At 57.5% G+C, this 14,791-nt stretch overlaps 1 long non-coding RNA gene across 1 annotated transcript in view; it reads left to right on the forward strand.

The window, feature by feature from the left end:
• The window catches only part of LOC137449398 (uncharacterized), a 37,260-nt gene extending 22,740 nt beyond the window's left edge, over positions 1–14,520 (forward strand). Inside the window, exon 4 of the long non-coding RNA XR_010989373.1 lies at positions 12,559–14,520. This is a non-coding gene — a long non-coding RNA (uncharacterized lncRNA). The remainder of the gene's footprint in view (positions 1–12,558) is intronic.
• Positions 14,521–14,791: the final 271 nt, after the last annotated feature.

Genomic DNA, 14,791 nt, shown 5'->3' on the forward strand with positions numbered 1-14,791 from the left:
TATTCAAGGGAAAATGAGTCACCCCCAGGGCACACTGGAAGAGAAGAGCCTTGCAGGAGGTGAGCTGCTGACCCATCCTCCTGTCTGTGGCAGCAGGAAGGACAGGAGGGGCAGCAAGCGATGGTCTGCAGCCCCAGGGAGCTTCCCACCCTCTCCAGGCTATGATGGTCCCAGGAAGGTGAAATGTTCTTGTTCATAACCCAGGCAGCCTGGCACAGGGTGCTGTGAGGAGCAGCACCATGGGGCAGGGCCCATCAAAGGGGCTGGAGCAGGGGTGTGAGCAGAGCTTCAGCCTGGACCCAGCTAAGCTGGGAAGCCTGAGGGTGCAAAACGTCACTGTCCTTGTGCCCAGGTCTTGGATGCTTTCCCCAAAGGATTATTGCAGCACAGGGTGGGTCCCAAAGCAGCTCTCCCTCAGCATGGGTGCTGAGGAGAAGGTTTAGGTCCTGTGGGGGTTGATGGTGTCCCCTTTTATTCCTTTAAATCCCTTTTGTGGCTGATGCTTGGGGAATTTCCCCAGGCTCCTGCCCTGTGGAGTGTGGAAGGGAGAGGCCAAAACTTGCTGAGCTGCCTCCTCCCCAGGCCAGTTTGCTGGGGTTGGTTTGGGGGTTTGGTTTTCTCTCCCTGAGTTGAGGCATCTGAGGCAAAATCATCTCCCTTTAAAGTTTGTTTGGATGTGCCTCAGCTGCTGTGGGAGGCTGAGGGCTGCTCACCCATGTGCGTGGAGCTACACCAAACCATTCCAGCAGGGAGCTGTGCAGTGGGATGCGGGAGCAGGGTCAGGCTGGGTCCCTCTGACACCCTCCACGTACCCAGAGGGAACAGCTGCCGGGGAATCACTGTTTGGTCCAGCACCAGGAGGCCCTCATGAGCTCAAACAGCTCCCAACAGCCTTCATCCCTCAGTGACAGGGGAAGGGAAAAAAGCCTCAGTGTGAGACAACCTGAGGAGCAGGCATTAAGCAGGGTGCATGCATGTGCTGAGGCTAAATCTGCAGGAACTATAAATACCTCCAGGCTCTCAGGAGAAGAGAAGGATGTGAAGCTCCCTGAGTGTCTCTAACAAGCAAAAGGAGTTTCAAAAGGTCTTTTTTTTCCTCCTCCTCCTCCTTTTTTTCCCTTTCTTTCAAGTCCTTTCCTCATCTCGAATCAAGGAGAATTGAGAATGAATCCCTAACCCTCTAATCTCTGCCTGCTGAAGCAGGGAGCTTCAGGGCTGAAAAGAAGTTTTTCAGCTGCCTCCAGTGTCTGAGCTGGCTGCCAGCACAAGGAAAGGCTGCAGGTTGAGACTGAAACACAAAGCTGGGCTGCAGATGAGGAGCAAACTTTTCCTTTTCCTATGGTCTAGGGGTTTTATTTCCAGGGGAAAAGCTTGGCCCCTCCCTTGCCCTGCCTCACCCCTCCCCTTGCCTGCCCTGCCCCTCGCCCCCCCCCTTACCCTGCCCCTCACCCCCCCGTTACCCTGCCCCTCCCTTGCCCCGCCCCATTGCCCCTCCCTTGCCCCGCCCCGTTGTCCCTCCCTTGCCCCGCCCCGTTGTCCCTCCCTTGCCCCGCCCCGTTGTCCCTCCCTTGCCCCGCCCCGTTGTCCCTCCCTTGCCCCGCCCCGTTGTCCCTCCCTTGCCCCGCCCCGTTGCCCCGCCCCGTTGTCCCTCCCTTGCCCCGCCCCGTTGTCCCTCCCTTGCCCCGCCCCGTTGTCCCTCCCTTGCCCCGCCCCGTTGTCCCTCCCTTGCCCCGCCCCGTTGTCCCTCCCTTGCCCCACCCCGTTGCCCCTCCCTTGCCCCACCTCTGCCCCTCCCTTGCCCCACCTCTGCCCCTCCCTCTGCCCCTTTGCCCCTCCCTCTGCCCCATTGCCCCACCCCATTGCCCCACCTCTGCCCCACCCCTTACCCTGCCCTGCCCCTTCCTTGCCCCACCGCCCTGCCCCTTTGCCCCTCCCCTTGCCCCGCTCACCCTGCCCTCTGCTTCCTCGCAGCCTGCAGGAGTGTGAGCAGCACAGGCCTGGCTCTGTTGGTGCCAGCAGCAGCTCCCCTGTGCCTCAGCCCTGCACCCCAGGGACTGCCTCACCTCCTCACAGCCCCTGTGCCTGGAGTGTGCTGGGGCCCACAGCGCCTCCTCCCAGGTGGGCTCAGGCCTGGGTGCAGGTGAGAAAGTGCTCAGCCCAAGCATGGAGCTGTGCTCTGCGCCCTCAGCCCCGCTCAGGCAGGCTGTGGTCAGTGCTGGGAGCAGTGTCCAGCCCCTCCTGAGCACAGCCAAGCCCTCCTGTCCTTGCTGACCAAAGGTCATCCAGCAGGACCCAGACAGGCCAGCTCTTAGGAAGGGATGAATCCCTACAGCCAAGAAAGGGCCAGGAGCTGCTGGGGTTTTGCCCCCCTCTCCCAAGGGCTGCAGCTGAGGGTGTCTGGGCAAAGAGGACTTTTCCCTCCAGCCCTGGAAGCCCAGCTGCATTTTGTGAGCTCCTAGAGCTGCCCAGGAAGGGAAAAGCTGCGAGCTAAAGGTTGCAAGAGCAATGGTCGACTGTCTGCAAGTGCCAGTGGCAGGCAGAGCAGCAGAGATGGCTCTCTTTGGGGAGCTGTGCAGGGCCTGCAGTAATAAATCACTGCTGCAGCCAGGGCCGGGGCTGTGGCCACCTGTCAGCACCAGCAGATGACAAAGTGACTCTGGGGGAGGAAGAGCAGGGAAGGTGAGGGGGGTGTGGAACCGTGGAGGGAGGCTGGAGGGGGGCAGAGGGTTGGAGCATGGGGGTGGGAGGCAGCCCCTGGGCGTGGGGCTGGCAGGTGGGAGCAGACTGGGGCAGGGGCAACTGAAAACCATTGAGGGGAGCAGAGGGGCTGAAAAGCTTCCTGTGGGGCTAGATCTGAAAGGGGTTTGGTGCTGGTCTAGCTGGCAGGGGTGGGAGCTGTTGGTGGGGTATTTCTTGGTGCAGGGAGGGTTAGATTCCAGTGAAGGTTTGGGCTGGGGTTGGGGTCACAAGAGAGAGGCTGAGCAGTTCCTGCTTTTTCAAGCGCTGCTGGCAGTCCTGTCCTGGTCTGGAGGTGGTGGTGAAGTGTCTCAGCTAGGGAGGGGGCCAGGGACCAGGAGAGTGTTGGGGGACTTGGTACCCCTCAAGGCAAATCAAAGATGGGTTTGTGCAGGTATCCCAACAAGAGGCAGAGCAGAGGGGGCCAGGGGAGCTGCTGTGGCTCAGGTTTAGAAGCACAGTGCCCTACTCCCTCCCTCCTGAGTGGCAACCCTGATGGACCTGCCAGTGCTGTCCCCTTTGATGCAGAGGTGCTGTGTGCCCTCTTGTGCCTGTGGTGTGGCCTTCTGTGGACCTCCCAGCACCTTCCCTGGAACATCTCTGGGGGCCAGGGTGTCCAGCCACAAAAATCCTTTTACAAAGAGAGCAGCCAAGTGCTCAGTGGCAGGAGCAGAGGTACTGGAGCTGATGCAGCAGCTCCTGACACCAGCACAGGGCTGCAGCTGTGGGGCCACAACTCTGGCTCAGTGTCCTGGAGCACCAAGTGTGCAGGGCAGCATCACCATGGCCAGCCCCAGCACCCCCAGAGCTCAAAGCCCTCTGCAGACATTTAACAGACCCCTCTGAGGTGGCTGTAACTCAGTGCCCAGCAGCTCTGGAGCACATCTCCCTCTTGCAAGTGTTTTACAAACATCAGGAGAGCCCTCAGGTGAGCACCCTTGAGGGGGTGGCTGCTGCTCCTGAGGAGGGGACAAAGGGCACAAGGTGGCCACAGTTGCCCCAACCCAATGCTGCAGCCAGAGCTCCTCAGCCCTCAGCCAGCAGAACTTTCCCCCCCTAGCAGCCATCCCCTTGCCCTCAGCAGGGTGATAAAGGTCATCCCTTTGTGGCACTGGAATCCCCCTGCCCGGGGCCACTTCTCCCAGCAGGGGCTGGCAGTGCCCGGGGCTGGCTGCAGCCCTCCTGCCCTGAGCAGCTGGGTGCTGAGTCACTGCTGCTGTGTAAATGCCACCCTAAAGAGATGTGACATTTTCTGGGCCATTCTTCTGTACCAATAAGATTCCAAGTGCAGGGTGACCTTTTCACAAAGGATTTGTAAATGCCAAAAAACTGCATAAAAATCTCTCTTTGCCAGGCAGGGAGAGGCAGCACTGCTCTGCATTTAGCTCTCTAAGTGCTGTTTTCCTGCCTCCCCCCCCTCAGCCCCCCCCCCCCCCGCTTGGGTCTCTGTCTTCTCTTGCCACTGAGTTGCCCTGATGGATTCTGTACCTTTCAGGAACAGCCTCCAAAGAGCATGGGAGCAATCCAGCAGGGAAGCAGCCTCCTGCTCCAGGGGACTGTGGAGCTGGGAGAACTGAACCAAACCAGCCAGGGGCTGATGCCCCAGCTGGGAGACAGAGAATTGCCAGGGGTGGAAGGGACCTCAAGGATCAGCCAGTTCCAGCTCCCCTGCCATGGGCAGGGACACCTCACACTGCAGCAGCACCAGCAGCACACTTAGCATCACAGCAGCACTAAGGTTGGAAGAGACCTCAGAGATCATCAAGTCCAACCTGTCACCCAACACCTCCTGACTACTAAACCCTGGCTCCAAGTGCCACATCCAATCCCCTCTTGAACACCTCCAGGGATGGTGACTCCACCACCTCCCTGGGCAGCACATCCCAAGGGCCAATCTCTCTTGCTGGGAAGAACTTCCTCCTCACCTCCAGCCTAAACCTCCCCTGGCACAGCTGGAGACTGTGTCCTCTTGTTCTGGTGCTGGCTGCCTGGGAGAAGAGACCAACCCCCACCTGGCTACAACCTCCCTTCAGGGAGTTCTCCAAGACTCTGGGTGGAGAAGTTAATAGTTAGTAGTCTATTAAGCCTGGGCTCTGGTCTGAAAGTTGAAGAGTTTAGGCTGTTCAGTGTCTTGGCTTCCTCAGACTCCCTCTGCTTTACCTTAAATTTAAGATAAAGCCCTGTGAGGAGAGGCTGAGGGAGCTGGGGTTGCTTAGCCTGCAGAAGGGGAGGCTCAGGGGAGACCTTATTGCCCTCTAACAACTCCCTGAAGAGAGGTTGTAGCCACCTGGAGGTGTTAAGCAGAGCCTGGATGAGGCCCTTGGTGCCATGGTTTAGTTGATCAGATGGTGTTGGGTGATAGCTTGCACTTGGTGACCTCAAAGGTCTTTTCCAACATGGTCTGGTCTATTCTATTCTATTCTATTCTATTCTATTCCCAAACACAGGTACTTGGCAGCTGCTGCTCTGTTGGTTGTGCACCTAGATTAGAGGAACTGCCTGGCTGCCCCCTTCCTCTCCCACCCCCCCTCATCAGTTCTTCCTTTGCAAGGACACCAGTTACTTTTACTCCCATCAGTGCCCCCTTGGAGATGCCTGCTGCAAACAGCTTCAGGGAGCCCAGACCATGCTTTGCAGCTGTGACCTCCGGGCTGGAGGCATCACCAAGCTGGCCTGGGGCAGACAAGGTCAGCTGGGACCACAGCCCCAGCCTGCCCCAGCCCAGCAGTTGCTTTGCTGGTGCCCAGCTGCCCTCGCTGCAGGAGGAGCTGTGGGTCCTGCTGGGGTCTGAATGAAGTGGTGCTGCTCTGAGCCTTTGTTGCTGGACCTTTGTGGGGGTGGAAAAATGCTCTTACCTTGGGAAAGCAACCACTAGACCTCCTCCCCTGTCTGAGAGCTGAGCAATTACCCCTTGGCACCACTGCCCTGTGGCTCTCCTGCCACACTATGGAGCTTTTAAGAGGGAAAAAGCTTAAACCTGCCAAGCATCCTTACCTGCTAAGGTCACCAAGCAAGCTCCTGCTCAGAGTGCAGTGGCCTTGAGTGAAGAACCTGCTGGAATTCAGACAAGGGGAAAATGCAACCAGCTGGCCAGACTCCAGCTGGTTTACCACTGCATTAGAGAGAAATGTTTCTGCTGGCTGATCCCTATTCAACCATGGCTTTATTTCCCCCCCTTCCCTCTCCTCCTGGTGATCTGAGGTGAGCCATTAGGTGCCAAGCTCCAGTGTGTTGCTGCTTCTTGCTCATCTGCTCCTCCCTGAAATGAAGTGACAAGGAGAGAAGCCTGGGAGGGAGCAGGGTGGGGGATCTGGTGATCTGGGCACCAGAGTCACTCAGGAAATTAAAGAAGGAGGTGAGATGGGGAGGTGATAAAACATTAAAATATGGAACTTTGCATTTGAGTCAGATCCAGCCTCAATTTGTCTTTTTTTTTAAGCCACAGCTCCTGAGAAGTTTGAGCCCCTGCCAGCACCAAGTGAGGCCTTTGGGTACTGCACAAGGGAGAAGGAATTCGGTGGGGTTGGGGTTGGGCTTCCTGGTGAAGTCCTGATGAAGGGAGAGATGCTGGCAGAGGTCAAAAGGCAGAGAAGGTGGCCAGGTAGTGGCAACAAAAAGGCAGGGGAGGCTGCTTGCACAGGTGTTGACCAAGCCAAGGTGGTCACAGCTCTTTCTGTTGGCCAGGGTCCCCATGGAGGAGGAGGAGGCAGGGGGCTGTCCATCCCCAAGGGAGGAGGAGGCAGGGGGATGTCCATCACCTCGCTGATAATGGATTTGCCATGGGCAGCTCTGCATGATGGACAGAGAGACCAAATCCCACCAGCCCCAGCCAAGCCTCCCTCTGGCAGGTGGGAATGACACAGTCCCAAGCACACAGAGGGCCTGGGGCCATGGGTGCCAGGCATGGAGTGATGCTTACAGTAATAATAACAAACCAGGTTGGAAGAGACCTTCAAGATCATGGTGTCCAACCCATCAACCAATCCAACCCACCTAAACAACTAACCCATGGCACCAAGCACCCCAGCAAGTCTCCTCCTGAACACCTCCAGGGATGGTGACTCCACCACCTCCCCAGGCAGCCCATTCCAATGGGCAATCACTCTCTCTGTATAGAACTTCTTCCTAACATCCAACCTAAACCTCCCCTGGCGCAGCCTGAGACTGTGTCCTCTTGTTCTGGTCCCTGCTCCAGCCCAGGGGATGCAGTGGGGCTGGCCAGGCTCATGAGGGTGGTGAGAGCCTGGCACAGGCTGCCCAGGAAGGTAGTGGAAGCCTCATCCCTGGAGGTGTTTGCAGCCAGGCTGGAGGTGGCTGTGAGCAACCTGCTGTGGTGTGAGGTGTCCCTGCCCATGGCAGGGGGTTGGAGCTGGCTGAGCCTTGAGCTCCCTTCCAGCCCTGACACTTCAGTGATTCATTTCCACTCTGGCACCCACTGTTAATTACCTTCCCCTTCCCTTTTTTTCCTTTCCTTAGCAGCCATTCTTGTGCTCTGTTTCTTCCCTTCCAGCTGATAATCAGCTGTCTGTCTCTGTAACCATTCTGCTGACACAAATCATCATGGATATGAAAAGCAATAAAAGGAGAAAAAAAAAGAGGCAAACCTAATGAGAGACTGCTCAGAATGGGACCAAAAGAAAGGAGGGGGGAGAAAAGCAGCAGCAGCAGCAATGGAACCAGGTTCTTTCATCATCAATGTGCAAAGCCAAGTGGAATAAATTTCCTTCAAGGAGGCCTCATTTCTATTTAAATGTAAACCACACTGCAATGCTTTAAGCACCACAGCAAACCATGATCAGGCATTGTCCTGGCAACCCAAGCCCCAAAAACCCAACAAACAACTCCACTCACACCCCCAGCACTGCAGAGAGGCCAAAGGGTTGTGGCTGCCTCCTCCCTTCTTCACTGAGAGAGTTGGTAGCCACTGGGATGTGCTGCCCAGGGAGGTGGTGGAGTCCCCGTCCCTGGAGGTGTTCAAGAGGGGATTGGATGTGGCACTGGGAGCCAGGGTTTAGTCAGGAGGTGTTGGGTGGGATGTTGGACTTGGTGATCTCTGAGGTCTTTCTCCAACCTTACTGATTCTATGATCCAGTTCCAAGCCCCTGCCATGGGCAGGGACACCTCACACCACAGCAGGTTGCACAGAGCCACCCCCAGCCAGGTGGGTCTTGAAAGCCTCCAGAGAGGGAGACTCCACAGCCCTGCTCCTCTTCCTCAGCACAGCTGGAGGTGTTCAGGAGGGGATTGGACATGGCACTTGGTGCCAGGGGCTCCTAGGCATAAGGGCTTGGGTGGCAGGTTGGCCTTGATGATCTTTGAGGTCTTCTCCAGCCTTGTTGAGTCTATGATTCTGGGGGTGTCCAAGGCCAGGCTGGATGAGGCCATGAGCAGCTGGGTCTAGGTGAGAGGTGTCCCTGCCCACAGTGGGGAGGTTGGAGGGGGATGAGCTCTGAGGTCCCTTCCAGCCTGAGCCATTCTGTGGTTCCATGAAATGCAGGAGACTGCAGGGACAAGGAGGTCACAGAGTCAAGCAGCTTGGAAAAGACCTCAGAGGTCATCCAGGCCAACACTTGTCCATCCAGGCCAACACTTGTCCATCCAGGCCAACACTTGTCCATCCAGGCCAACACTTGTCCATCCAGGCCAAGGTCACTCCAGCCTTTACTCACTCCTTTGCTCTGGCAGGCAAGGACTCATGGAACTGCCAGCAAGTCTAATTCTGGGGAAAGTCTAATTCTGACTTGCTGCTGTTCTAAACAAGAATATCTTTGCATAAAATCAGGGAGAGAGCAGCAGCAGCTCAGGAGGCTTAGTCCTGAGCAGCTTGGGAGGTTTAGTCCTTTGCCCTTCCACTGAAAAACAATGAAAGAAAGGAATTAAAAAGCTTTCCAACCATGAGCAAAGGAAGGAGAGGATGAGGAAACATCACTGCCACCTGCTCCTGACCCCAGGCAGATCCTGATACCCTCAAACCTGCAAAATGGAACACTCAACCCTTGCCCTTCCACAGGAGGAGTGCAGGAGAGCATCCTGAGGGCACCCAGCATCCCGAGGGCACCAGCCCACCAGCCCCAGCCCCTGCAGCTGTGCCAGGGCTAGAAGCTGGGAGACTCTTGAGGGAGGCACTGAGCAGCCCTGGGTGCAGCAGCTCTCATGCTCCCTCAAGGTGCCACTCCTAAGAAAGTGAAGCCACCCCCAGGCCTGTCCACCGAGCCCAGCATCAGCCTTGTTGCCACTTCTCACTGCCAGACCATGGTTGTCTCCAGGGCATGGCCAGCACAGGCCAGGCAGAAGGAAAAGGGCTGGGAGAGGCCATGGTGGCTTGGTGCCCTCACCCTGCTACAGCTCTGTGTGTGCTGCAGAGAGGTGACAGCACCCCCTGAAGTCCTCAGGCATTCCCTGTGCTCCAACCCCCACCACAAACTGCAGCAGGCCTGGCACTGGAACACCCCTGGACAGAGAGGAGAGAGAGACCCAGCTGGCACAGGCTGGGCTTCACCCTGCTGAGCTGGGCATGACCCTGGTGCTTACCTCTGCAGGAGCAGCTTCCAAGCAATGTCTTTTCCTCTCTCCTCCCTTTCCCCTCCTCACCCCCCCAGCAGTCCTGTTTTCCACATTTGACTTCAAAGCTGCATCTCTAATTGCACCCATGGCAGAGTGCAGCAGAATGGCTGTTCCAACACCCAGCCCTGCCTGACCCCTCCTCATGCTCCAGAGCAGTGCTCCAAGTGCTGTGACCCTGAAGTGAGCTCTGTGGATCAGGCAGAACGATGACATTCAGAGCAAGAGTGCCAACCTTGCAGGACAGAGAGGCAGTTCTCCAGCTCAGGGGTGTCTAGGGGGGGAATCAAGGTGCCAAACCCTGTGCTCTCTGCTTCTTCCCCCTCAGCACAGCAGATCTCAAAGGTTTTCAGTGCATTTGTCACCCCTCTGGAGGGGCTGGGGAGGATGGGGCTGGTCCTCTGCCCTGCAGCCTCCCATCCCTGCCTGCTCTGCTCTCCAAGGCCTGTTTGCAGTGGGTTGGACTTGTGTTAGCCCTCTCTGCTGCACACTGTTGAGGATCAGGGTGTACAAGGTCAGTCCTGCAGGGGAGATGACTTTGGGTTAACTCCTAGACATGGCTTTGGCTCACAGGAAGGCTTGGAGCTGAGCAGAGAAGCCTCTTGCAGCAAACAGCAAGTGGCTTCAGCCCGTGGCACACAGCAGCCCTCTGGCCTGAGCTCAGCTCCTGCTGAACTCTGCAGAGCTCACAAGCACAGACACAGCACTGAGTCCCTGACACCCTGCTGGCAGGCTGGGAGCTCTCCTCTAGCAGCACCTGGGCTGCTGAACCACGAGGGAACCTGGACACCCTCCAGCCCCATCTGTTCACCTCTGTGCTGGGGAAGCTCCCCAGAGCCCAGGCACTGCTTCCCCTTCCCCTGCACTGCTTCCCCTCTTCCCCTGCACTGCTTCCCCTTCCCCTCCCTCTCCACTGCTTCCCCTTCCCCTCCCTCTCCACTGCTTCCCCTTCCCCTCCCTCTCCACTGCTTCCCCTTCCCCTCCCTCTCCACTGCTTCCCCTTCCCCTCCCTCTCCACTGCTTCCCCTTCCCCTCCCTCTCCACTGCTTCCCCTTCCCCTCCCTCTCCACTGCTTCCCCTTCCCCTTCCCCTCCCTCTCCACTGCTTCCCCTTCCCCTTCCCCTCCCTCTCCACTGCTTCCCCTTCCCCTTCCCCTCCCTCTCCACTGCTTCCCCTTCCCCTTCCCCTCCCTCTCCACTGCTTCCCCTTCCCCTCCCTCTCCACTGCTTCCCCTTCCCCTTCCCCTCCCTCTCCACTGCTTCCCCTTCCCCTCCCTCTCCACTGCTTCCCCTTCCCCTCCCTCTCCACTGCTTCCCCTTCCCCCTCCTCTCCACTGCTTCCCCTTCCCCCTCCTCTCCACTGCTTCCCCTTCCCCCTCCTCTCCACTGCTTCCCCTTCCCCCTCCTCTCCACTGCTTCCCCTTCCCCCCCTGCACTGCCTACTGCCAAGCACACACCACTGCAGCCAGCAGCTCCTCCTCTCTGCCACAAATGTGAGATCAGCTTCAAATCCTGAAGCCCCACCACGGGAAGTCACTCGAGGGTCTTTGTTTACCTTCTGGAGAGAGGCTTCAGAACCTGCTCAGATCTCATCCCTACCTCCTTCGTGCACTGACAAAATCATCAAGGAAGAGCAAACAGACTCCCAGCCCAGAGCCTTCAGAAGGTGAGGCACTGACAAGCATCAGATGGTGCAGGAAGCCTGCCATGAGGCTTTGGGCTGAATGGTGTGAGGAAGGTGAGACTGAGAACGTCTGCTCCTCCTGCTCAGAGCAGGGAAAGGGGCACCCCAGTCAAATCCTCAGGCACAGGGCAGTTAAACTGTGAGACAGGAGGATAAATGGGTTCAAAGAGGGATTGAGCTCATGCAGAGGAGAAACCTCTCCATGGCTATTAAGCCCCTTGGTCCCAAAGCAACTTCTGGCTCAGGGAGTCTCTAATCTGCTAATTACCAGCAACTGGGAGGCTGATTTGTGGGCATGGCTCACTTGGCACTTCCCCACCTTCTGCTGGAAGCAGGGTGCTGGCTGGATGATATTTAGGTGCTCCAATGGACCTGGTCTCTCAGTTGGGTCTTTTTTCAGCGGTCTTTGTGGTGCTCACAGCCTCCAGCACCCTTCACCCCTGCAGCAGCATTCACAATGAGCTGAGGGCCATGAGCTCACCAGCCAGTGAAGTCCTCAAAGCCAGGGTCTGCTCAGGGGTGTTGAGCCATCATAGAATTGCCAGGGTTGGAAGGGTCCTCAAGGATCATCAGGGACACCTCACACCACAGCAGGCTGCTCACAGCCACCTCCAGCCTGGCTGCAAACACCTCCAGGCAGGAGGCTTCCACCACCTCCCTGGGCAACCTGTGCCAGGCTCTCACCACCCTCCTGGGGAACAACTTCTTCCTCACATCCAATCTCAGTCTCCCCATTTATAGTTCTGCTCCATCCCCTGACACCCTCAAAAGTCCCTCCCCAGCTTTCCTGTAGCCCCCTGCAGATCCTGGAAGGCCACAAGAAGGTCACCTCTTCTCCAGACAGAATAGCCCCAAGTCCCTCCCCAGCTTTCTCTGGAGTCATTGTCTCTCTGGCAAACACAGTGGCACAGTGAACACGGTGAGCATCATGAGTGTGAGGAGCATGATGAACATGGTGAGTGCTGAGCAACACACAGAGGGCAGCAGGGTGGGCTCATGGCTTTCAGCCCCATGACAGCAGCACAGCAACAGCCTCCACATCACCCACCCAGGGCCTCACAAGGGTTCTACACCACCTCACCCCTCTGGGAATGCTGCCTGCAGGCTGCCCACCTCCAGCACACACAGGCAGGAGCCCTCCAGAAGACCCCAGCACCTATCTGTGCTTCCATTTCCCCACTCAGCTGCCCTTTGGGGGGGGGGGGGGGGCTCTTTCCCTTCATGCCTCTGAAATCATTGGGCTGATATTCTGCTCTTGCTCTAGAAGCAATTGCACTGGCACGAGGGGAACATTAACATGTGCAGTGTGGGTTGAAGGGAAGAAAGAAAGAAAGAGTCATCCTGAAGCCTCCACACCAAAACTGCTCCTCGGCAGCAGCTGATGGTGTCACAGCTTCCCTGCCACACCAATCACTGCTGCTCCTTCAGGGCCCTTCAGCTCCAAGGCTTCCCCTGCAAACAGCAGCAGCACCACCACCCAACAGCAAAATCAAACAGGTTTTTCCCCCCTCCCCCCCGCGACAGCCACCCGGTGCTTGTGACTTCAGAAGCGGTTTTGTTGCCTTCTTTTCTCTGCAGGAGCAGTGTGGATGGGTTTGACAATTCGCTGGTGCCTCCATTCTCCTCCCCCCTCTGCCTCCCATCTGTTATTTTTACCGTCTGCGTTGCCGTCCTCCTCTCCCGGCGCCAGCAGCTCTGCTGCAAACCCAATGCTGCCTCCTAGAAGCCGATCAGCTCCCTCTTCAGAGGCACAGCTCCCGCCTGACGGCCCCAGAAGCGCCTGGAGAAGAACCAACGGATCCTTCATTAGCGATTTTCTCGTAGGCAGAGCCCACACAGCCCTCGAGCTCGGTGCAAAACACAGAATCAAGGAGGTCCTTCAGCAGCAGGAAGCCAGCTCTCACCTACCCAAACCTCTCACCCACCCAAGCCTCTCACCCAGGCTCAGCCAGCTCCAGAAACTCAGCTCACACAAGGACAAGGAGCAAGAGGAGTCACCTCCTCGACTTTTATCCACCCCAGGAGGGCCTCACCTCAGCCAATTTCCTGTGGCCCTTGGCAATCCAGAGGGGGATAGGACACAGCTGAGAGCTGGCTTGGCCTCCAGGCAGTTCCTCTGCCCAGCAGGAGCTGTGCTCATCAGCAGGAGCTGCTGCTGCCTGCTGGGGGCTGAGTGCAGGTGAGAAGAATCACAGAATCAGCCAGGTTGGGAAAGACCTCAGAGATCAGCAAGTCCAACTCAGTGCCTGATACCTAACAGCTGAACCCTGGCTCCAAGTGCCACATCCAAGCCTCTTCTGAACCCCTCCAGGGATGGGGACTCCACCACCTCCCTGAGCAGCACATCCCTATGGCCAATTCCTCTTGCTGGGAAGAACTTTCTCCTCAGCTCCAGCCTAAACCTCCCCTGGCACAGCTTGAGGCTGTGTCCTCTTGTTCTGGTGCTGCTTGCCTGGGAGAAGAGACCAACCCTCACCTGGCTACAACCTCCCTTCAGGGAGTTGGAGAGAGCAAGAAGGTCTCCCCTGAGCCTCCTCTTCTCCAGGCTAAGCAACCCCAGCTCCCTCAGCCTCTCCTCCCAGGGCTGTGCTCCAGACCCCTCCTCAGCCTCCTTGCCCTTCTCTGGACACCTTCAGCTCTCTCAATGTCCTTCTTAAACTGAGGGGCCCAGAAATGGACACAGGACTCAAGGTATGGCCTGACCAGTGCTGAGTGCCGGTGCTGAGTGCCAGTGCTGAGTGCCAGTGCTGCCTCCTCCTCTCACTGCACTTTGCACAAGCAGCACAGAGCCTGTTCACCACCCCCAGAGAGATCCCAGCCACACAGGAGGGGGTGCCCCTGGGATAAAGGGATCACTTCCCAGGTTTCTAGAGAGTAAAGGCTACCAGTGGAGGGAAGCCCTCACCCCGAGTGCAGTGGCAATAGAAAGAGCACTTGAGAGCTGCCCAGCTCCTTCCCCAGGGCTCTGTGCTGCCTGGGGCTCATCCCAACAGGCAGCAGGGCAGGGAGCTGGGTCCAGGGATGCTCCATTCAGGGCTGCAGAGAGGGAAATGCCAAGCCAGGCTCTGAAAGCCTCCCAGGGCTGGGCTCCAGCAACAAGAGCTGGCAGCTGTGTGGCACTCTCAGCCCATTCTGTCACTGTCACAGCAGCCACCCTTGCTCCTAGGGATTTCAGTGGCTCACTGGCCAGGCATCTTTCCACAAGACCTTTCCAATCCCACTTCATTCACCAAAGCTCTCATGGTGTGTCCTGCTGGGTGGTGCTGGGCAGGTCTGCAGAGCACAAGCGAGGCTGTGGCAGCCCTGCAGTCCAGCCCCACTGCCATGGTGGCACAGGCACAGGGAGGTCACCTCAGCACCAGCTGCAAGACTCCACAAGGGTGCAAAATAAAGACAGATTCCCCTCAGGCTGCCTCCAGTCCTCAGCTCTCCACCTCAGACAGACCACAGACATGACTCAGTCTTAGGCCAGCTCCAACTTTCACCTGTCTCTGGCAGCTCAGCCTTTTCCTCCTCATTCTGCAATTTCCCAAGCACAACCTAATTGGCCCTGGCCTGCTACCCAGAGGCTTATGGAAGCTGTGAGGGAAGGAACTAATGATTGTTAAGCAGCCCTAGTTCTGAGGCTGCTGAGTAGCTCATTACACATTTATGGCCACCAACCAGGGGTGCTCAGATGAAGGCTGTGGATCTGTTTACCTTGCCAAGGCACCAAGGTGCATCCAGCCACAGGAATTCAAAGGTTGAGGCAGAAATCAACAAGGAGCTACTGAACACCCCCCCCCGTGCAGCTGGAAGAGGCTCAGTTGAT

The sequence above is a fragment of the Melanerpes formicivorus genome, unplaced genomic scaffold (assembly GCF_026170545.1).
Source record: "Melanerpes formicivorus ecotype bairdi unplaced genomic scaffold, bMelFor1.0.p_v2 SCAF_29, whole genome shotgun sequence".
Taxonomy (NCBI): Eukaryota; Metazoa; Chordata; class Aves; order Piciformes; family Picidae; genus Melanerpes; species Melanerpes formicivorus.